A 24,465-nucleotide genomic window follows, 5' to 3' on the forward strand; every position below is an offset into this window, starting at 1 on the left:
ACATTCGTGCCCACAACCAAATTGGGGGAGTTAGGAGAGTGAGGGGATACTGAGCAGGCAGTTAGCAAGTCTCTTATTCAGCCCGCCAAATTCCAGAGTCAGAGAGTTGCTGATCTCTCACCGTTGACTCAGAGATGATTCCTAGACTGATGGTTCCTGGCCATCTTTGGGAGGCCCTGGGAGAAGCCTAGATCAGGGGAAAGGAGAGAATGGCCCGGGGACTGACCAGCTGTGGGATGGAGCCCACATGAGGCAGCACTGGGCCTCTGTCCCGGCCGGCCGACCCTACTGCAGGAGAGAGCAAAACATAAAAGCAGCAAGTGATTGTTCTTAAAGCACACTAAGGAATGTCTCAGCTTGTAAGCGAGGATACAATTCTTTTTTTCTCCACCCCTTCTCTTAATGGAAGTAATTTCATAATGAAACAAGTTCTTTAGGCAGTAAAGTCTAGTGAAGGGTCATCTGCTGTGAGGAAAGATCTGAAGGGCTAAATTTATTTCCATATTGACACTCAGCCATCTCATCTAACACAGACACACACACACATCCCTAGAAACTTCTATTTATGATGCCCTCATAGATACTTATCTCCAGATAATCCATTCTGATAACCTTATTTGCTGAAGTATAGACACTTTTGGGTTCATATTGGATACTTTTGTAAGTATACTAAACCTTTGTATAATCCTATGATTCATTCGAATCCTAAATGAACCCTAAGATTCATTTAACAGTATAAGAAATAAGATTCTGAAAAGAATTCCCATACCCAAAGAAAAGCATCCAAGTTTCTAGACACATTCACTTATTCCGGCAGGCAGAATCTTGGCATATAATGACTACATTTTGATCCACAGAAAACTCTTAGGTGATGTGAACTTCTCGTTCTACTACTGGCTAAGTGCTGTTTGGAACAATTCACTTACCCAGTCTGAACATTCTCTTTGTTGTTGCTTAGTCACTAAGGTGACGCTCTTGCAACGCCATGGACCTATCTGTCCACGGGACTTCCCCGGCAAGAATACTGGCTGCGATTTCCTTCTCCAGGGGATCTTCCTGACTCAGGAATCAAACCCGCGTCTCCTGTATTGGCAAGTGGATTCCTTACCACTGAACCACTAAGGAAGTCCCTGAACATCCTTACTTCATCCTTACAAGAAAAGAACTGGTTGGAGTGTTTCCTCAAAGTTCTAAGATCTTATGATTTTAGAGATTCTTTTATTCAGTTAGCATTTGTTCAATGTCTGCTACGTGCTAAGCACTGTTCTATACACCATGGACACATTATAGTCTAGTAATTACAATGGAGGGATTTCAAATCAATTAAAAGGAGAGGGTAAAAAAAAAATACCTAGGAATAAATTTAACCAAAAAGATGAAAGACTTGTACACTGAAAGCTACAAAACATTGTTGAAAGAACTTAAAACCTAAATAAGTAAAAAGACATCCCATGTTCGTGAGGAGTAAAACTTACCAATGTGAGGATGGTAATCATACCCAAAGCAATCTACAGATTCAACACAATCTCTAGCAAAACTCCAACATCCCTTTTTGCAGAACTGGAAAAGCCAATCTTAAATTTCACATAGAATTGCAAGAAGTCCTGAGTAGATAAAGCAATCTTAAAAAGAAAAACAGAGAACCCACATTTCCTGATTTCCAAACTTACTACAAGCCCATAGTAATCAAAACAGTGTGGTTCATGCAAATCAACAAAATAAGATTGATAGTTCACAAATGAACACTCTGATCAGTATTTCACAGGGTGTTATGCTGTGCTTTGTCACTCAGTTGTGTCTGACTCTTTGGTACCCTGTGGACTGTAGCCTGCCAGGCTTCTCTGTCCATGGGATTCTCCAGGCAAGAATACTGGAGTGGTTTGCCTCCTCCAGGGGATCTTCCAAACCTAGGAATTGAACTTGCGTCTCTTTCATCTCCAGCGTTGGCAGGTGGGTACTTTACCACTAACACAACCTGGGAAGCATTTGACAAGGGTACCAAGTCCATTTAATGGGAAAAGAGAAGTCTGTTCTACAAATAGTTCTGGTAGAGGTGGGCCACTACCTCACACAATATACAACAATTAACTCAAAATGAGTCAGTAACCTAAATATAAGAGCTGAAATGATAAATATCTTGGGAGAAAACATAGTAGAAATCTTCATGGCCTTAGATTTGGCAATAAATTCTTAGATATGACACCAAAAGCATGAGCAGCAGAAGAAAAAATAGATAAATTGGATTTCATCAAAAGTAGAAACTTTTGTGCCTCAGAGGATATTATCAGGAAAGTGAGAATATATTTGCAAATCATATATCTGATAAAGAATTGATGTCCGGAGTATATAAAGAATTCCTCCAACGCAACAACGAGCAAACAACCCACTTAAAGACAGGGCGAGGACCTGAACAGACATTTCTCTAAAGATAGGTGGCGCTAGTGGTAAAGAACCCGCCTGCCAGTGCAGGAGACATGAGACGCAGGTTCGATCCCTGGGGTCGGGAAGATCCCCTGGAGGAGGGCATGGGGACCCACTCCAGTATTCTTGCCTGGAGAATCCCATGGACAGAGGAGCCTGGTGGGCTACGGTCCACAAGGTCCAAAGAGTTGGACATGACTGAAGTGACTTAGCAGTAGAAGCAACAGGCACATTAGAAGATGCTTAACATCACTAATCATTAGAGAAATGCAAGTCAAAATCACAGTTAGTTACCACGTCAAGCCCATTAGCAGGCTTATTATTTTTTTAAAAAGAAGAAAACAACATGCCGGGAGCCAGTATGAGGAATCCCACCCGTGACAAGGTCATGCGGCAGAGATCTGATGGGCAAGGTCGAGTCAGATCTCAGGTTTTCCCCCTGATATTTCCTGAGCATGTACCCCCAAAAATACGAATATGCCTGCCTGGAAAAAGTCATCTCCAGGCTTTAGTCTTCTGCATTTGAAACAGTGTTTCAATCTAAAATCCCCTCTGATGGCTTTCTAGCCTGCCTGCAGGACTCGTACAGCTGCGCGTGTGATTGTCTGAGGCCTCCTGACCGCAGGAGGCACAGGAAGCTTAAAACATCCTGGGAATGGAGGGGCTTCCGCGGAGTCAAAATCATTAGAATAGGACTGATTAAAGGTTTCATTTGTTGAGCCAATACTTGCTGCCAAATTTTCATATCTTTTACTAGTTGATATAGTTGGTATATAGAAAAAACAAGTAGCAACATTAGATCTTTGAGTTAAGTACCTTCTTTGTTATAACCTACTGCGCCTTTGTTCTATAGAGATATAACTTTAGTGCTTTAAGGAGATGCAGATTAAAGAAAAACACTTCAGGGGAAACGAAATTAACATTCACTAAGGAAGAGAGCCAAAAAGTGTTAGTAAGCTTCTTGGCCAGAAGATAATGTAAATCACCTGAGACCTTTTGTATACAAAAAGATATACAGAAAGAGTCTGGGCTGCTAACACTACATAATTTTGTATTACCCATTGATCTCTATGTATAATCAAAAGTATAAAAGGCCTTTCTAGACAATAGAGGCGGGGCCAGTCATTGGAAGGACTGGTTTCCCCTGTGTCTCCTCTTTACTCCTTTTCAGGCTGATCCCTTGGAACGTGGAGGCTGACTATGTTTACTTACTTGTCCTGGCTTTTAAGATCCGTAAGAAAGAGAGCCCAAGGTGGGGCACTCTCCGATATTCAAACGGGCGCCGGCGGCCTAACGTAGATGGTGCAAATTGCTTGTCTGGAATTTTATTGGTTTTCCCCGTAAGCCAAGTTATTCAGCCTTTTTTTCTCCACTAAATTTTCCTACTACACTATTTCTTCCTAATCTAATCTTATATTAATAAATAAATAAGTCTTTCCTCGCCAACGCCATCCCCGCTTCGAATTCCCTGGATCCACCGGGGCTGGACCCCGGCAACAGCAAATGTTGGCAAGGATGTAGAGAAATTGGAACCCTCATCCATTGTTGATGGTACTGTGAAGCTACTGTGGGAACAATCTGGAGGTTCCTCAAAGAGCTAGACATAAAATCACCATATGACTCAACAATTCATCTTGTAGGTATATACCCAAAAGGGTTAAAAACAGGAACTTGAACAGGTACTCATATGCATATGCTAATTTCAGCATTATTCACAATAATTAAAAGGTAGAAACAATCCAAGTGTGTCCACAATGAATAAACAGAAATAAAATGTGGTGTATCCATGTAACAGAAGTTCTGATACATGCTCCAACAAGGATGAGCCTTGAAAACATTAGGCAAAATCACAGAGGTAGAAAGTAGATTAGAAGGTCCCAGGGGTTGAGAGCAGGGGAACTGGGAGTTACTGGTTACAGTTTCCTTTTGAGTGATGAAAAATCTGGGGACTAGACAGCGGTGACTGTGTGCCCAACATTGTGAATGTAGTTGATGCCACCGGATCATATGCTCAAAATTGGTTAAAATGGTAAATTAATTGTTACCTATGTTTGACCACAGTAAAAATAAAGTTAAAAAAAATCCAAGAGGATAGACTGCTAGATATGGAAATGTGGAAGCAAATGATCATACTTTCCAGGAAGCTACTGACTGGGCCTTAAGACACACATCCAGCTGTATACAGATGTGGGCTTACACACACATAAACACGATACAGGCGCCTAAGCACAAATACCCAGAGAAACACAGGGGTTTATGCCTCTTGTAATGCACAAATCCACAGACATACAACTTGCACTTTATATGTCTGATGGTTGATTGAAACCATCAGGATTTAACCATCGGCTGATGGCTGAGATGCACACACCTATGCATTATGTTATGTGACAGTACAGTCACACAGGTTAACAGAGCACCTGTTCAACTAAGGAAAGTCATGTTCTAGAGGTAAAAGGAAGCAAAAGCCGACACATACAGAAAGACATTCCGCAGAGTTCCCTGGTGCATGTGTGACAGTGAAAGGGTTCAAGGGCATGTAAATGGGCTCACTGCTTGGTAGGTGGGAGAAGCAGAGTAGTCAAGTGTTGGAGGCTAAGTGTTATATGGAAGGGAGGATGGCTGATACGTGTGAGTGGGAATTAGGAAAACATCACACAGCTTCTTTGTCAAACAGATTTAACACAATACGCTTGAGTTGCCAAATTTTACTTTTTATTTCTTACTATCTGATGCCTGGGTATCAGAGAACAAGCCATATACCTAGTTAGCTTTATAATTGCATGGGTTCCTCCCACTGGTCCCAACACTATTTCAGGATAGTTCTCAGGTGAAGTAAGTGAGCTGCTTTATATTCTTCCTGCCCAATACAGTGAACCCTTCTCACACATTGTCTGAGTGCAGCAGTGGAAAAGCGCCATGACCACTTGGAGAGTGAGGAGGTCTGACTGAGGTCTTTTTAACGAGGCTCCAGCTGAGGAGGTCAGAGGCTGGGAGTAGTGTTCTCAGTCTCTCAGTCATGACTGACTCTTTGCAACCCCATGTACTGCAGCCCGCCAGGCTCCTCTGTCCATGGGATTTCCCCAGCAAGAATACTGGAGTAGGTTGCCATTTCCTCCTCCAGGCGGGAATGGTGAGTCAGGAGCAAAGGATCGGCATTTACAGCTGGTGCTCAATGGGAGTAGCCAATAAGGGAAGACAGACTAGTTCTCCAGAGGAGCAGTAACACTGAGGTATGAGTGTAAGTCCTCCTTCCAGAACACACGTTTTATGCTGGTTCATGTCCTTTGTGGTAGCAAAAGCTGTACCTTAGCAAGAGAGTTATTTACGGCAATTCTTGCTGGATTCTTTCAGGAAATCATGGAAGAGGCAAAGGGCCCTGCCAAAGTCTGTTTCCCTTGCTTTTCACCTCAGCACTGGCACTCTATTTCCTTACCCCTCAAGCACTAATTCCCTTCTTACTATTGTGCAGTTGCTAAGTCATGTTCAACTTTTGTGACCTCATAGACTGTAGCAAGCCAGGTTCCTCTGTCCTCCATTATCTCCCGGAATTTGCTCAAACTCATGTCCATTGAGTCAATGATGCTATCCAACCTTCTCATCCTCTGTCATCCCCTTCTCCTCCTGCCCTCAATCTTTCCCAGCATCAAGGTCTTTTCTAATGAGTCGGCTCTTTGCATCAGGTGGCCAAAGTATTGGAGTTTCAGCTTCAGCATCAGTCTTTCCAATGAATATTCAGGGTTGATTTTTTTTTTAGGATTGAATGGATTGATCTCCTTGCTGTTCAAGGGACTCTCGAGTCTTCTCCAACCTATTAAAATCCTGAATGATTATGAAAATTAACATCTTATCCTTCTCTGTTAGGAAAGAGAATCTTTAATTTATTGCTAATCAAAAAAGGATAGAAATGGTATGGACCTAACAGAAACAGAAGATATTAAGAAGAGGTGGCAAGAATACGCAGAAGAACTATACAAAAAGATCTTCATGACCCAGATAACCACAATGGTGTGATCACTCACCTAGAGCCAGACATCCTGGAATGCAAAGTCAAGTAGTTCTTAGGAAGCATCACTACCAACAAAGCTAGTGGGGATGATGGAATTCCAGTTGAGCTCTTTCAAATCCTGAAAGATGATGCTGTGAAAGTGCTACACTCAATATGCCAGCAAATTTGGAAAACTCAGCAGTGGCTACAGGACTGGAAAAGGTCAGTTTTCATTCCAATCCCAAAGAAAGGCAATGCCAAAGAATGCTCAGACTACCACACAATTGCACTCATCTCACACGCTAGTAGAGTAATGCTCAAAATTCTCTAAGCCTGGCTTCAGAAGTATGTAAACTGAGAACTTCTATATGTTCAAGCTGGATTTAGAAAAGGCAGAGGAAGCAGAGAACAAATTGCCAACATATGTCGGATCATGGAAAAAGCAAGAGTTCCAGAAAAACACATCTATTTCTGCTTTATTGATTACACCAAAGTCATTGACTGTGTGAATCACAACAAACTGTGGAAAATTCTTCAAGAGATGGAAATATCAGACCACTTTACCTGCCTCCTGAGAAACCTGTATGCAGGTCAGGAAGCAACAGTTAGAACTGGACATGGAACAACAGACTGGTTCCAAGGAAAGAAGTACGTCAAGGCTATATATTGTCACCCTGCTTATTTAACCTACATGCAGAATACATCATGAGAAATGCCAGGCTGGATGAAGCACAAGCTGGAATCAAGATTGCCGGGAGAAATATCAATAACCTCAGATATGCAGATGCCACCACCCTTATGGCAGAAAGTGAAGAAGAACTAAAGAGCCTCTTGATGAAAGGGAAAGAGGAGAGTGAAAAAGCTGGCTTAAAACTCAACATTCAGAAAACTAAGATCATGGCATCCAGGCCCATCACTTCATGGCAAATAAATGGGGAAACAATGGAAACAGTGAGAGACTTTATTTTTGGGGCTCCCCAAATCACTGCAGATGGTGACTACAGCCATGAAATTAAAAGATGCTTGCTTTTTGGAAGAAAAGCTATGACTAACCTAGACAGCATGCTGAAAAGCGAAGACATTACTTTGCCAACAAAGTCCGTCTAATCAAAGCTATGCTTTTTCCAGTAGTCGTGTATGGATGTGGGAGCTGGACTATAAAGAAAGCTGAGCGCTGAAGAATTGATGCTTTTGAACTGTGGTGTTGGAGAAGACTCTTGAGAGTCCCTTGGACTGCAAGGAGATTTAACCAATCAGTCCTAAAGGAAATTAGCCCTGAATATTCATTGGAAGGACTGTTGAAGCTAAAACTCCAATATTTTTGCCACCTGATGTGAAGAACTGACTCATTGGAAAAGACCCTGATGCTGGGAAAGATTGAGGGCAGGAGGAGAAGGGAACGACAGAGAATGAGATGGTTGGACGGCATCACCGACTCGATGGACATGACTTTGAGCAAGCTCCAGGAATTGATAATGGACAGGGAAGCCTGGCATGCTGCAGTCCATGGGGTAGAAAAGATTTGTGCACGACTGAGCAACTGAACAGGACTGAATCAATAAAATCAGAATGCTGCTGCTGCTGCTAAGTCACTTCAGTCATGTCCGACTCTGTGCGACCCCATAGACAGAAGCCCACCAGGCTCCCCCATCCCTGCGATTCTCCAGGCAAGAACACTGGAGTGGGTTGTCATTTCCTTCTCCAATGCATGAAAGTGAAAAGTGAAAGTGAAGTCGCTCAGTCTTGTCCGACTCATAGCGACCCCATGGACTGCAGCCCACCAGGCTCCTCCATCCATGGGATTTTCCAGGCAAGTGTACTGGAGTGGGGTGCCATTGCCTTCTCCAAAATCAGAATGAGTTACATATAATTATCAGTAGATCTTTTTTTTCAACCTGCTTCCAAATACCAAAACAATGGCCTAGGCTAATATAGGCTAATCATAAATCAGCAAACAAAGTGTTTGGTGTTGTCTTTTATTTTTCATCAGTTTCATAATTTTCAGAAGAGAGTATACTGATTGAATAAAAGTGAGTCTTTAATAGAAAAGCAAGATTGGCTTTGACTTTTAACTGTAGGTGTTATCTTTTTAAAAAGTACACCTCTTTAAATTAATTTTGAAATGAATATAGCTGCTATAATTTTAACAGATAGTAATAAAATTTGGGATGTGTGTTTATATGTATAAATAAGTGATTTATATGTATAAATAAGAGATGTATTATTTTACTCAGTGAAGTCTATGGTTCATAAAGTCACTATTCTCAATACTGAAAGTAGTTTAAAATGTTTTCCTCTTTGGGCTGTTATAAATTCATATTACATTATTTGAACTGTAGAGGATATTGATTCTTGGATAAAACTATTATGTTCTGGCTCTTCACTTTGAATTCAACTGTGGTAGAATTTCTTTGAAAATGATTTAATGTTTATAAGCATGCATGCATGGATAACTTCAAAATGGATAGTGAACTGGAAAAGCCAAACCTCTCCTGACAGTGGCTTGATTTATTCTGGAAGAAATTAAGAGAAATATCAGAAGTATGTGCTCTCTTTTAGGTGTAACACAAACTCGAGGCAAATATTCTTGACTTGCGCCATCTGAGAAACGATTCTTAGTGTCTGTGCATGTAATTTACATATAACTCACATGCCTACACAAAATATCCCAAGCCAGCTGCCTCTGCAGGTTTCCTACTCAGAGGAAAGAAAGCAGACCATTGTCAGAGTGAGGGAGGCAAGGAATGAAGAGCAGCAGCTATGTATGGGCTCTGCAGTTAGCTCAAGCCGGGCACCAAGACAAGGGCCTACCAAGAACTTGGCTCCCCCACCCACCCATCCACACCGTGATGGCTGGGGCTCCATCAAGGTGCTCAGGCAGGGGCTGTGTGGAAGATAGAGCCAGTGTGGGTAACCAGGTGGTATTTTGTTTATTCTTTGAGATGTCTATGGGTTAAAACTCTTGAGTTTTTGTTTTAAACATCAGGGGTTTTCTTTTTTTGCTTTAAAATAGGAAAATAAATTTCTTTTTTTAAGAAAAATATCACTTTAAGCAAAAATTATATATATACAAACTTTCTATGTCTAGAATATTCCCATTTTATTTGATATATATATATATAGTGTGTATGTGTGTGTATATATATATATATATATATATATATATATATATATATGTTGTTGCTGTAGTTTTAAGTAGCTAAGTTGTATCCAACTCTTTTCAACCCCATGAACTCTAGCCCATCAGACTCCTCTGCCCATGGGATTTCCCAGTAAGAATACTGTAGTGGGTTGCCATTTCCTTCTCTGGGGATCTTCCTGACCCGGGGACTGAACCTGCATCTTCTGCGTTGGCAGGTGGGTTCTTTACTACTGAGCCACCAGGGAAGCCAAAAATAAAAGTGAGAATATTCTGCTGCTGCTGCTGCTAAGTCGCTCAGTCATGTCCGACTCTGTGCAACCCCATAGACGGCAGCCCACCAGGCTCCCCCGTCCCTGGGATTCTCCAGGCAAGAACACTGGAGTGGGTTGCCATTGCCTTCTCCAATGCATGAAAGTGAAAAGTGAAAGTGAAGTCGCTCAGTCGTGTCTGACTCCTAGCGACCCCATGGACTGCAGCCCACCAGGCTCCTCCATCCATGGGATTTTCCAGGCAAGAGTACTGGAGTGGGGTGCCACTGCCTTCTAGACATAGAGATTTATAAACAGGTATTTTTACCTAAGGGCTTCCCTGGTGGCTCAGATGGTAAAGAATCTGATGGTTCAGTCCCTGGGTTGGGAAGATCCCTTGGAGGGGGAATTGGCAATCTACTCCAGTATTCTTGCCTCAAGAATTCCATGGACAGAGGAGCCTGATGGGCTACGCTGCAGGGGTCACAACGAGTTGGATGCAACAGATTAATTTTACTTTCACTCCTTCATTTTAACTTAATGTATAAGGAGCATTGTTCATCATTACTGAAGACATCTATGGCATCATTCATGATATTTTATTAGAATTACCATTATTAATTTACCATCAATTGCTGGAGGTATGAAGTGTCATGAAAGTGTTTCCCCTTATTAACAATGTGTGTGTTAGTCGAGTCATGTCCAACTCATTGTGATCCCATGGACTATAGAGCCCACCAGGCTCCTCTGTCCGTGGATTTCTCCAGGCAAGAATACTGGAGTGGGTTGTCAATCCCTTCTCCAGAGAATCTTCCTGACCCAGGGATTGAACCCGGGTCTCCTGCATTGCAGGCAGATTCTTTACTGTCTGAGCTACCCGGAAAGCCCCATACTACAATAAATATACTTGTACATGCATTTGTTTATATTAGCTGTTTATTTTCCCAGGATAAAATTCTAGAAATAGAATCACTGTAAGGCCACTCATCAAACACCTACACAGAACTGTCACATATGCAATAATAAATTCCGTTGTCTTAACCAGGGAAATTATAGGAAAGTTATAAAATTCAGATACACAAAAGAAAAAGTTTTCCGGAATTCCAAAGATCAGAGATAACTAATTATTGCAGAAATTAGTCCACCCTTACAAATCCAAGCTTGCTGCTGCTTTCAGTCAACCCAAATTGGAATTAGTGGCTAAAAATGAGGGTTTGGTGATGGTTTTCTCTTTCACAATCATCTTCTTCTTTCTTGAATGCCTGTTATGGAAAATAAAATGCTATTATGTATTCAGTAATTATCTTATATATATAAACAACTGTTTATGTGTACAATATATTCTTCTTTACCTTCTTCTCACTCTCAAATATTCATGTCAAAAAGAGTAGAAAATTGACATAAGTAGATATCACTTACTTGATTTTGGATAATGTTAGCCTGTGTCAAAAATGCACGCTCAGGTTTAAGTGTGAGACAGTTTAGGTGAGAGACAGTTTTAGCTAATCATTACATCAGTTCTCCAAATTCCTCAGCTCCTTTGAAGTGTGGAAGACCATGTGATTAGCTATGGCCAATGAAATGTGAGCAGAAGCCAAAAGCAGTCCTTCTGGGCAGGGGCAGTGAAAAGCCCACTGAGAATCTATTCTCTCTCTTTCCCTGCTACAGGGACCAAGGAGCTGTTGCAGCCACAAGATGACAGAAACTCCATCATCCTGGTCTTTGAATGAGATGGCCTTCCCATCTGCAATGGGTATGTAACAAGAGCAAGAATTCAACCTTTCTTGGGTTAAGCCACTGGGATTTCAGATTAATTGCGTAACTGCAACATTAGCCTATCTTGTCCTGACTTACAGGAGGCTCACACATTCTGCATATCTGTTCACCCTCTGCATTACAAGTTCCAAACCTCATGGAGACTCAAAGCCACCACTCATCATTCTCAGACTGCTTGCATGGAATTTGACTTCCTAGCTCAGCTCTAAGAGTAAAGAATCAGGGCTTTAGAGCAGAGACAGGTGAATGCTCCCTTCTTGTGAATGCAGGAGTGATATTAATGTGAATAGGAGCCAGATATAGTTTTGGATGTTTCCAGGTCTGAAGTACCAAATGAAATAAATGTATATTATGCTTCCTGTATGTGAGAAACAATAATAGTATATAGACAGATTGCCCTGCTAGGCAAGTACGTTGTATCACTTGTACTCCATCAATTAATCATGAAAAGTGATGTGTGGCAAGGAGTGGAGAAGTAAGTTTACAAAGAAGGAGTATGAGATGAAGCACAGACCCTTTATACTCCTTTGGTATCTAGCTTTAAATGAATTCTCCAAAACTCATTGAATGCTGCTTTTCTCTTCTATCTGAATTTTTTAATAATGATCATGCATTATTTTTATAATTAGGAAAAGATTTTTGTTTTGAAGGAAAGTCACTGTTGATGAATGAATAATTAGTCATTGTTTCCTCCACTGACCTGGCACAAACAGTGCCTGTGAGCTAGTGCCTTGAGGGCAGATGCAGGTTGTCATTCTACAAGCAAGCACCGCAGGGAGGTGCGTCACAGAGGCTCTGATGTGGGAGCTGTGCGCTGAGTGGTCACCTATCCTGCGCCTGTTGAGCCGTCATCTCCGTCATTCTGGGACTATTTTCTTTAGTCTCCAGTGATATTCTTTGTAGCTTTTGTGAGTTCTGGACTTGCCCATAGATTCACACTTGCCAGGGTCTAGAAATGTCATCACGGAATTGCCCAAAACAGTGAACATCTGAAAATGTTTTGTTAAATAAAGTCTCTGTGCATAGACGTCACTTCACCATTATCATTATTCTCCAGTAAAAGCAGGCAAGAAATTACATTGCCTATTCCCTGTCTTTTTACATCTTTGTATCGCCTATTTATTCCATGCAGATAAGTATATCAGAAACCATCTTGTTACAACTGTAAATAAATGAAATCCTCCTTCTTTAGCTCCTATTTCTGTGGAAGTCATTTGCTATCATTTCTTGGTCTGTGAACAGCTGAAGGTCACTTTCTAGATAAGAAATGCAGCCCAATTATCTCAATTTTCCCATTTTTAAATGGTTGACTACTAGCAATGTAAGTTAGGGTTTCATTTGTGATAATTACCAAATTTCAAGTAAGCGGTAAATGAAAATTGTCTGGTATTGTGTAAGGAGGGAGTAATTTAAAGTCTTTGTGGGAAGCGACTGGTATTTTAAATAAGCCTGTCTGTAGACATCATGTGTCTAAAACTATTTTAAAGGGCTCTGTGCTTTTAAATTTATCTTACTATTATAGTCATTTTACTAGCTAGGGAACTGCAGCCATCTATCCCTGGCTGTCTCTTTCTGACACCCACAGATGTATCCACCCACATGCTCACCCACTCAAACCTACATTCTGACTCACATTCAAAACGATTGTCAAAAAATCCCCACTCCTTGTCTAACTAAAGTGTTCCTTTCAAACACATGCTGCTTGTTTGATCTATTTCCATGTATCTGTGAGTCAGCTGAGTCTTGTCTGATCTACCCAGTAGATGACTAGAACCTACATGTATGTTTGTTCATACGGATTTGGCAGACCTGATACACATTCTAGCTTACTGAAGTCATAAAAGCACAGTGAACTGGTCTTTGCTAACAATACTTCTGACACCAAATCTGTGGGATGTTTTCCTCACACTAACCAATTTTCCAACTCCCCAGATATCAACGAGGTGCCCCACAGTTTAGTTCTGACAGTAGCAACCGGTCAGTGCAGACCCCACAGGTTAGGGACTCATTCCTACAAGACAACCCCCTCTTCAGACAATGGTCTCAAGTCCCAGGGCACCTGTGCTTCTGACTGACAGGCTCTAAATCGAGCGTTCCCATTGCCTCCCCCGTCAGGTTTCATAATTTGTTTGAGCAGCTCACAGAAATGATAAATAATTTACTTGCTATGACCAGTTTATGACAAAGGAGACAACTCAGGAACAACCAACTGGAAGAAGTGTGCTAGACGAGGTCTAGGATTGTCGCAGAGGGCTGATGGCACAGAACCTCTAGGAACACCACCCTCCCAGCACCTCGATGCGCTCACTCACTAGGGGGCTCCCTGAACTTTATCATTTAGGGAATTTAATGGTGGTTCCATGCATGGTTATGATTGATTAAATCATGCCTACCAAGAGTCACCTTATTAACATATACAACACAGGCATGATTGAAAGGAGTTGTTATTGATTTCTTTTTTTTTTTAATTTTCATTTTTACTTTATTTTGCTTTACAATACTGTATTGGTTTTGCCATACATTGACATGAATCACCCATGGGTGAACATGAGTTCCCAATCCTTGGATACAAGACAAAGTGGTTTTTTTTTTCACTTTGATACTACGTCTTTATTTATTTATTCCTTCTCCGATATACTTCCTTTTGTTATGTAGGCTGAGTTTTTGACCCGTAAACAAGACAAAATTCTAAAAAAGCGCTGCTGCTAACTTCAGTGGGCTTCCCTTGTGGCTCAGCTGGTAAAGAATCCGCCTGCAATGCAGGAGATCTGGGTGTGCTCCCTGGGTTGGGATGATCCCCTGGAGAAGGGAAAGGCTACCCACTCCAGTGTTCAGGCCTGGAGAATTCCATGGACTGTCTAGTCCATGGGATCGCAAACAGCTGGACACGACTGAGGGACTTTCACTTCACTAAGTTCGGTGAGTTCAACTGTCACTGCCTGGCTGACTCAATGTCCCTTTTGAAATGTGCCAACAGACCTAGGAACCCTAGTAGGGGTCATAGGAAAAGGGAAGGTAGTTCGGCTTTGCGGGAGGACTGGCCTCTTGGCCTGATAACCTCTTCATTCCTTGGTTCCTTTTCAAATCAGGACCAGACAGAAAAGCACCACCCTTCCACCACTTCCATCGCCTTCGCTTCAGAGCATTTCTAACAGTAGCTGACTTCCCACGGACCCAGTTTGTCTGAGTCATGGGTTCTAGGGCCTAAATGTAACAGGAAACTGGTATGTACCAAAAATATCTATCAGAATAAAAGCAATTGTTTTTTATTTGCTTGAGAGGGTAAAGAAGGGCATTTAAGACAACAGTCAACATCATGGAGCAGAATTTAAATATATACTTATACAATTTGAGGTAAATATTTGCTCAACAAGAAATGTTTCCATTTTTACCCACTCTTTTCTTGCGACCCCTGTGTAGATTGCAACTGAGAGACCTATCTATAGGAAACTGAACATTTTCACAAGTAGCATATGAATTTTTCAACGCATTCAAAATACAGATTGGGCTGAGGTTATCAAAATAGAATCATATTTCAAAATAAGAAGTACTGTGAGTCAGGACAGTCATACCAATTATAGTAACCTTGTTTCCAAAAGGCATAAGGCTTGGGCCAGCCTCCATGGTAGCAAGCAGTGTTTTATCAAAATGGTGTAATTAGGAATGTGTGGCAATATTTTAACCCCTCCTCCCAAGGGTTCCACAATGCTTTTTTAACATGTTTATAAATATTTGCTTTCATGCCATTTTAGGGGGAGCTTTCCATACGAACATTTGGCTTCCAGTGAGTCATCCCCAGTCTGGTTCACACCCAAAAGCTGCCTGCTTGGCTATCAATGAATATTGGGCTCAGTGACTCCTTTATCTTTAAAATTGATTTAAATGAAGATAGAAAAGGTGATAGAAGGAGAAAGACATATTCAGATAGATATAAGAACACTCTTGTTTCCTTAACAAGAGTTTGACAGCTATGCACCATAATCTAATAACTATTTAAGCTTAGCTAAATGCCTGTATTATGATAGATTTGTGTCTGGCTTTTTAATAAAACATCTGAATAATTTTAGCTGGTGTTGTTACATTTTTCTAGTCATCATGTGTATTTTCTAGCTAAAAACATCTCAGAATTCAAACTACTAACCTGAAATTTTACTTTTGTTGTTGCAATTACAGTTACTGGATCCTAAAACCATCAACTAAAAAGCAACTGGAAGGATAAATCCCTTCCTACCTGCCCCCCATCTGAGCCACCAGGGAAGGTCTCTTGAGAAATCTGTATGCAGGTCAGGAAGCAACAGTTAGAACTGGACATGGAACAAGGAACTGGTTCCACATAGGAAAAGGAGTACGTCAAGGCTATATATTGTCACCCTGCTTATTTAACTTAAACGTAGAGTACATCATGAGAAACGCTGGGCTGGAAGAAGCACAAGCTGGAATCAAGATTGCCAGGAGAAATATCAATAACCTCAGATGTGCAGATGACACCACCCTTATGGCAGAAAGTGAAGAAAAACTAAAGAGCTTCTTGATGAAGGTGAAAGAGGAGAGTGAAAAAGTTGGCTTAAACTCAACAATGAGAAAACTAAGGTTATGGCATCCAGTCCCATCATTTCATGGGAAATAGATGGGGAAACAGTAGAAACAGTGGCTGACTTTATTTTTCTGGGCTCCAAAATCACTGCAGATGGTGATTGCAGCCATGAAATTAAAAGATACTTACTCCTTGGAAGGAAAGTTATGACCAACCTATTAAAAAGCAGAGACATTACTTTGTCAACAAAGGTCCATCTAGTCAAGACTAAGGTTTTTCCAGTGGTCGTGTATGGATGTGAGAGTTGGACTATAAAGAAAGCTGAGCACCAAAGAACTGATGCTTTTGAACTGTGGTGTTGGAGAAGACTTGAGAGTCCCTTGGACTGCAAGGAGATCCAACCAGTCCATTCTAAAGGAGATCAGTCCTGGGTGTTTATTGGTAGGACTGATGTTGAAGCTGAAGCTCCCAATACTTTGGCCACCTGATGCAAAGAGCTGACTCATTTGAAAAGACCCTGATGCTGGGAAAGACTGAGGGTAGGAGGAGAAGGGGACGACAGAGGATGAGATGGCTGGATGGCATCACCGACTCAATGGACATGGGTTTGGGTGGACTCCGGGAGTTGGTGATGGACAGGGAGGCCTGGTGTGCTGTGGTTCATGGGGTCGCAAAGAGTCGGACACGACTGAGCGACTGAACTGAACCCGCCCCCCTCCCCAACATTAGAATTGAAGAAAATAAAGGTCCTTAGGTGAGATTAACTCTCTTCTGAACTAGAACAGCAAAACTTTTCTTCATGTAAGTAAGGAAGCTACTCTTATTAAGCATGTGAACTAGCACTGATCCCCTCTGTAGTTCCATTTCCAAAGGGCAAAATTTGGGAGTTGGAGTGAGACAGTACAGATCTTGGGGGGTTGATATCAACATGGAAAGAAAAGAAATTAAAAATTGATGTGCATAATAATGGGAATTATAGGTTTTCTTTTCAAAACAATTAAATACCTTACAAATTAAGTAGAATATACTATTTATTCTTTCTTATTGGATTAAGAAGGAGTGCAGACACTAGCCCCCTATAGCTTGAATTGCATGCTGTGTTCCCACCTGTGTTTGCATGTTATGTAGTAAATGCTTAGGAATGATCTTTGTGCTCTCTTACGTTCTATAAACATTCTTCCATTTTTCTTGAAATGTATACTTCTCTCTGTCTACATTTCATTTTTCCCAGTTTTTATATGGACTTGGATATAAAACTGTATCACTTTCTTCTTTAAGAAAAATGCTCCTATTCATATATTGATGAATGACAACAGTCATTTAGCCTTAGCATCAAAGAGACAGAAGGAGTGATGAGAACTGTGATAAAATACAAAAGTATATGCCCTATCTGAAATGAGTCTCTAATTCTAAGCATCAGAAAAAATGGCAATAGCCAGATCTTCCAAGTTTTCAAAAGAACGTCGGAAAGTATTTAAAATTTTACGACTAATTCAATTCTTTGAAAACAAGCAATTCCATTTTAAGAGACTCAAAACACCAATAACTACCACTGGAAAACATGGGACATTAAATATGTATACTTCTACCCACACCGGGAGAAGAGAGATAAAGAAGGTACTGAGAACCTTGGTGTCCTTCATGGCCTGTCTTCCACATTTGATCACCAACACATACACTGTTCCACGAGACCATTGAGGGGCCAGGGGTCAGCCAGTGGTCAGCCAGTGGTCATCTCTGATCCTCTTGTGGGAGCCTTTCCCTAATTTGCTCCAAAGTGAACACTTCACGTTTGAATTCATTCTTACTGGAAGAGATGGGAAAATCTTAGGAGCAATTGTAAGAATAGCAAAAATAAACTCATATTGAGAGTCACTCTTCTTTCACCCAGCAAATATTTACAGACTGTCTGCTACGTGCTAGAACTATAAAGTTTCTGTGACATATTAGGCACGATGTAGACACTGGAAATAAATCAGTTTTAACAAAAGCAAAAGAGCCTTCCCTTGCAGAAATTATATCCATTGGGAAGATAGACGATAAATAAAAATGAGTAAGTGTGATATGTGCTAGGTGAGACGGTGGTAAATACCATGGAGAAAACTAGGGCAGGAAGAGCTCATTTCTCTGGGTCCCCCACGTGTAATCGGAATGGACGTGCTTGGTAACTGGCAGAACCTCCAGTACAAGATCCCTTGTACTATGGGATAAAAGCTGTATTAGCTGGGAAGACCAAGTGAAATATCTAACATTTGCTCCCTCACTGAGATAGTAAATTGAAAACAGTATCACATCTTGGGGAAAGTGGCAAAGATTAGTGCTACCCTTTAATATCTGAAGACTATAGGATGATATTCCTCATTTATCCCCATTTAATTCACCAGTCTTGCCCTGACAAAATTGTCTGATCCTGGAGAACACTAAACTCAACTGAATAATTGCCCTAGTTACAGTTGCTATGCCAGATGTAATATCTCAGCTGGAACACATTAATATGGCCTCAGGTACCTCGTGTTGATTTGCAAATGCCTTCATTTCCACTCCTATCAAGAAAAGGGGGGCTTCCCTGGTAGCTCAGCTGGTAAAGGATCTGCCTGCAATACAGGACGCCCTGCTTCCATTCCTGGGTTGGGAAGACTCCCTGGAGAAGGGATAGACTACCCACTCCAGTATTCTTGGGCTTCCCTGGTGGCTCAGATGGTAAAGAATCTGCTTGCAATGCGGGAGACCTGGGTCTGATCCCTGGATTGGCAAGATCCCCTGGAGGAGGGCATGGCAACCTATTCCAGTATTCTTGCCTGGAGAATCCCCATGGACAGAGAAGCCTGGTGGGCTACAGTATACAGAGTCACAAAGAGTCAGACAGGACTGAGCAGGACTAAGGAGAGCACAGCACAAGAAAAGGTAACAGATGCCCATTAAAAACGCAGGCGTTTTCTTTTCCCTTCAGTCATGAGAGAGCTCTAAGAAGCCTGGACCAGCTGGACATCCTGCATGTCATCACAGAGATCCACTATAGCAGAGATATCACACGTGGTGGTTTGCAAGTATGCCCACAAATCCTTTGGTATCTCTTCCTTCAAGAAGTGGAGCTTAATTTTTCTTCCCTTGAATGTGGACTGGACTTAGTGACCACCAAATAGAGTGGTGCGGCGAGATGGTGTGTGACTTCTGAGACATTCAGCTCCATTCCTTGCTCTCTCTCTTGGGTCACCTGCTATGAGAGCAGTCAGGTTCCATGCGATAAGGAGTCTGAAGTAGCCCTACAGAGAGATTCATATGCAAAGGAACTAAGTCCTGCTGCCAAAAGCCGTTTAAGTGAGCCATCGTATTAAATAATAGCATATCCTCTAGCCCAGTCAAGCCTTCAGATGACTCAGCATCTTGCCTGTAACCTCACGGGAGACCTTGAGCCAGAATCACTCAAGTACGCCACTCCTGAATTCCTGACCTACAAAAACTGTGAAATAATAAACATTTACTGTTTTAACCTGATGTGTAATTTCAAAGAGAGCAACAGATAACTACTCCATCAGGTTAATCAGAACAAGTGATTAAGCTGTGGCAAGAATGTTAGAGGCCTTGTCAAGAAGCATGTGCTCTAGAAGGTAAAAGATACATCCAAGGAAGTTTCAGTGGTTCTCCTTATCACTGTCCAGTGGACTGGGACACACCAGACACCCCAGCACTGAGAAGAAGCGTAGTACCCAGTGGGCTCTTGGGGTTCTGGAGTTGGTGTCTTCAACACTGGGAAATACTGCATTGAAACATTTCCCGAGTGGGGTCCAGGATAGGAAAAAGCTCTGAAGAAGTCTCAGGCTATGGTGCAAGGAGTTCTGCTCCTTGAATCATATAGCCTAGCAGAACTATGCTATTGGAGATATCTGTGATGGGGAAAGAAATTCTGTGGTCCTAGTAAGAGAATCACCTGCAGTAGAGACCATTCAAAAAGTAGCCCCTAATGTGCTACTGTGCCTTGGTAGAGACAGAGAACTTGATCTTGGAATATCCAGTAACAATGACACCAGAAATGTTCATCGTAAGGTGTGTTCTATCAGACCCACTAAATCATAGCGTCATGTGGGCCCCGGCAGAATTCTAGCAGGACAGAAGTGACACGTGTAGGGTCGGTCCTGAGCAGGGCCAGAGGACAGAGAAGCTGCGTGAGCAGATGGCTCAGATTCCTGTGTCATCTGCCACTATGCCACCGTTGCCCCTTCCTCAGTTTACACATATGCTTGTTTCAGGGGTGGGAGGCAGGGAGATTCCCTGCCTTCCCTCATGACAAGCTCTTGGAAAAGAAAAAACCTGTGCCTGGTATACACATGGGTCTGCTTGGTATGTGTAAAGTCAGAAATGGACCACTACATTATAACCCCATTCAATCATGGCTGTAGAAGACATTAGTGAGAGGCAACTTTGCCAATAGGAAGAGATCTGTGGTATAGCTGGTCATCTACCTTGTATGGAAAGAAAAACAGCTGAAATAAAAATATGCGTGGGACACATGTCAGTAATGAAGAGTGTGGCTGCTTACTTTGGAGTTTGGAAAGATAAAGATTAGAAAAATGAAAATAATTGATTCTAGGTATGAGGCATGTGGATGGACCTGGAGGAGTCCATTTCTCCAGCTTCTGGAAGTATTGAAGGATTCCCATCTAGAAGATGTTTTTTAAAACATTCACATCTCAATTATAAGGAGAGAATCCAATTTTTAATGGATTTGAACATACTATCGAAAAAAGAGACACGAATGACAAATTCGTGTAAAGATGCTCATCATCAGTCATTAGGGAGTTGCAAATTAAAACCAAAATGAAACACTATTTCACAGTTATGAGGATAGCTGAAATTAAAAGACTCAGCACACTGTATACATAAAACTAATACAATGTTATCTGCCAATTATATCTCAATAAAAATAATTTTTTAAACGACTGAGCACATCAAGTGTTTGTGATGATACAGAGGAACTGGAACTCTCATACACTTCTGGTGAGAACGTAAAATACTTTGGAAAATAATTTGGCCATTCCTTTAAAAGTTAAACCATCACCTACTATACATAATCCAGCCCTTTTCACCTCTCATTATTTACCCAAGAAAAAAGGAAGCATATGTCTACATAAAGACATACATATATAGTGATTTCATACAAGTTTAATTTGTAGCAGCCCCAAACTGGAAACAACCCAAATGTTAATCAATGGATAAATAAGTTACCAAATTTGGGGATACCAATACAATGGAATATCACTCAGCAGTGAAAATAAATGAATTCTATGGTTACACAAAAGCATCTATGAATCTCAAATTAATTATGCTGAGTGAAAGTAGCCAGATTTTTAAAAAAGAAAACATACTGTGTGAGTCTATTTATTTGAAATTCTAGAAAGTGTAACTGAACCTATAGTGACAGAAACCAGATTAGTAGTTGCCTGGTGAAAAGGTGGTGGTTGAGAGGGACAAAAGAAGGCATTACTAAGGGACAGAAGGAATCTTTTGGGAATATGCTCATTAATTTACCAAATTTTACATTTGAAACATGTAGTTATTGTATGTCATTATACTTCAATTAAACTTTTAAAAGAAGAAAAGATTAAATCTCAAGTCAGTGATGTCCATCCAGTACCTCATCCTTGGTTTAATCAAAGACCATGACCTGGGAATACTATTCCCACTACAACTCACAGGGAAATGGCCTAAATCAAGTCAGGGAGTGTAGATTCCCTGGAGTCAGGTCAGCGTTGCAGGTTGCTGAGGGTTTTAAGTCAAAAGATAAACAAAAAGTGGTATTCACTCATTCATCTAAAAACGTTGTGTGTGTGTGTGTGTGTGTGTGTGTAAAATCTGTGTGGTGTCAGGTATTGTGCTAGGGTCTGGAGGCACATTGTTAAATCAGATATAAACCCTCTCCTTAAGGACGTCAAGGTGTTATGAACCATAAGTAGAGCTGCTTGAGTCTGAGACCTTCCAGAAGTATGTGAGGGTCTGCTGGATGAGCTATGAGTGTGGGAGTGTCAGACCCAGGTAAGGAAGAGCCAGGATTGGGCACCAGAGTAGAGCTACTTTCACCCAGAGGGATCTCTAAGGATTTGGTTTCTGGCCTTCTGACATCCAATCTTGAGCCGTGCAGCAAGGGTTCTGGGCAGGGGCAGTTTAGCTGACAAAGAGTAGGTAAAGTAACTGCCCCCAAATATGTCTGCACAATGAGCCAAAGAATGAAAGGAAGCATGTTCAGTAATGGCCAAAGGGAAAAGCACCGAGGAAACTGGCTGGCCTATAGTAGAAAGTCCACAATAGAGGAAAAAGAAAAAGAATGCTCCAGGAAGCCCTCTGGGGATTGGAGGTTATTGCTGTTCATTCCCTCAGTCATGTTCGACTCTTTGTGACCCCATGGACTGCAGCACACCAGACTTCCCTGTCCTTCACTATCTCCCGGAGCTTGCTAAAATTCATGTTCATTGATTCCGTGATGCCATCCAACCATCTCATCATCCCCTTCTCCTTCTGCCTTCAATCTTTCCCAGTATCCGGGCCTTTTCCAACGAGTTGGCTCTTCTCCAGTACTCTGGCCACGCATCAGGTGGCTAGAGTACAGGCGCTTCATCTTCAGCATCAGTCCTTCCAGCTAATATTCTGGGTGGAGGGTTAAAGGGGTTGGAGGAGTGGACTCAAACTGGAACCTGAGGGCTCTTAAAATCCAGGCTGAACAAGGGGAGCTCAGTGAGAATCAGACAAGAGGTAGCACAGATGGAGAGCAGAGAGGCGAAGTGTTCCTCAGTGTAGTTAGTGGTGTGGCCAGATCAGAGAGTGAGTGGGAAACCTCATTTACGGCTATGAACTCAGAAAGTACAGCTCAACATTCACAGCCAGTCAGAGGAATACATTCAAGAGGCAGGACCACCATTTGACCAAATGCTGGGGGAGGAGCCCGTCCTTGCTTGCCAGCCAGGGCATACATAGATGACCTTTGGGGAAGGAAGTCAAGGGGCATTTGACAGGAGAAGACAGTATTCAGATCAGGGCAGAAGTAGGGGCCTGTGGGTTACTGATGGGAGGTGCTCAGCTGTGTGTGGGAGCCAAACCAAGAGACCCCAAAGCCCCTGATTTCAGGACATGAGGACAGTGGGACATGAGGAGAGGATGACAGGGGGGCAGGGCCAGTGTGACACGAGGGCAAAGGTCCTCACATGACAAGGATCAGTGTGACATGTGAGAGGGCTCAGCGGGCCAGGTGAAGGGGCCTGTACCTCACAGAGGAGGGAGTTTATTTAAGTTAAGTGCTGGTAAATGTCACACAGAGAGGAAGCGATCAGCCAGGCTGAGTGAGGACAGGTGAGTAAACCTAAGGGCAACAGGGGGCTGAAGTATCACTAGTGGATTAGGGCAGACAGGACTGGCCAGCGAGATTTCTCTTTTCCAATAAAGGAGAACAAAGTTCTTGGCTTCCAGTACCTACCCCTGGGGGTCAGGCATCTCACCTTGGATAAATTGCCCATGCTGCAGGGGGAGGGCAGGCCCTCTAGAGAGACAGGGACTGTCTTTCTTCCCTCTGATGCCATCCTCCCTTAGTTCAGAGTCACTTGCTCCCTTGAACCTCCCTACCCTTTTATGTAATTTCTCCGCTTGCAAAACTTCCTGAGCCTCTGGCTGGTTGGTAATTCACTCCCTTCCCAGGTCTTCTTGCTGGAAGAGGGTGTGGAGACAGCACCATGAACGGCTTCCTTCTAGTCTTCACTATTCTGACCGTGGCTGGTGAGTGCAGATTCCTATTTTGGCTTAAAATTTTGCAAAGGTCATATTGGAAGAAAGAGTAGGAAATGGGTATAGATAACAGGGGTAGCTCAGCTGGGAAAGAATCCGCCTGCAATGCGGGAGACCTGAGTTCAATCCCTGGGTTGGGAAGATCCCCTGGAGAAGGGAAAGGCTACCCACTCCAGTATTCTGGCCTGGAGAATTCCATAGACTGTATAGTCCACGGGGTTGCAAAGAGTTGGACACGACTGAGAGACTTTCACAAGTGATCATCAGAAGGTTAAGAGCTCAGGACCTCAGCGACTGGTAGTTTTCTGGAACTCTCAGAGGTAACTAGAGTCCACTGATTTTCCTCCTGGCTCCATGAGCACAAGAGAAGATTCAGACTGAGATGAGACTTCACGCAATAGAGGGTGGATATTGGCACACACAAAAAAATGTGATTTTGCTATATAGCCAAGAAGGATGTTTGAGGAGAAGAAGGAAGAAAGGAAGGGAGAGGAAGTGTGAGTGAGAAGGAGGACACAAACACAGAGGGGGGTCCAGGGGGAAATTAACAAAAGGGTTCTGAAATAGTTTAACAGTCCCTGAAACACCAAAA

The sequence above is a fragment of the Budorcas taxicolor genome, chromosome 2 (assembly GCF_023091745.1).
Source record: "Budorcas taxicolor isolate Tak-1 chromosome 2, Takin1.1, whole genome shotgun sequence".
Lineage (NCBI taxonomy): Eukaryota > Metazoa > Chordata > Mammalia > Artiodactyla > Bovidae > Budorcas > Budorcas taxicolor.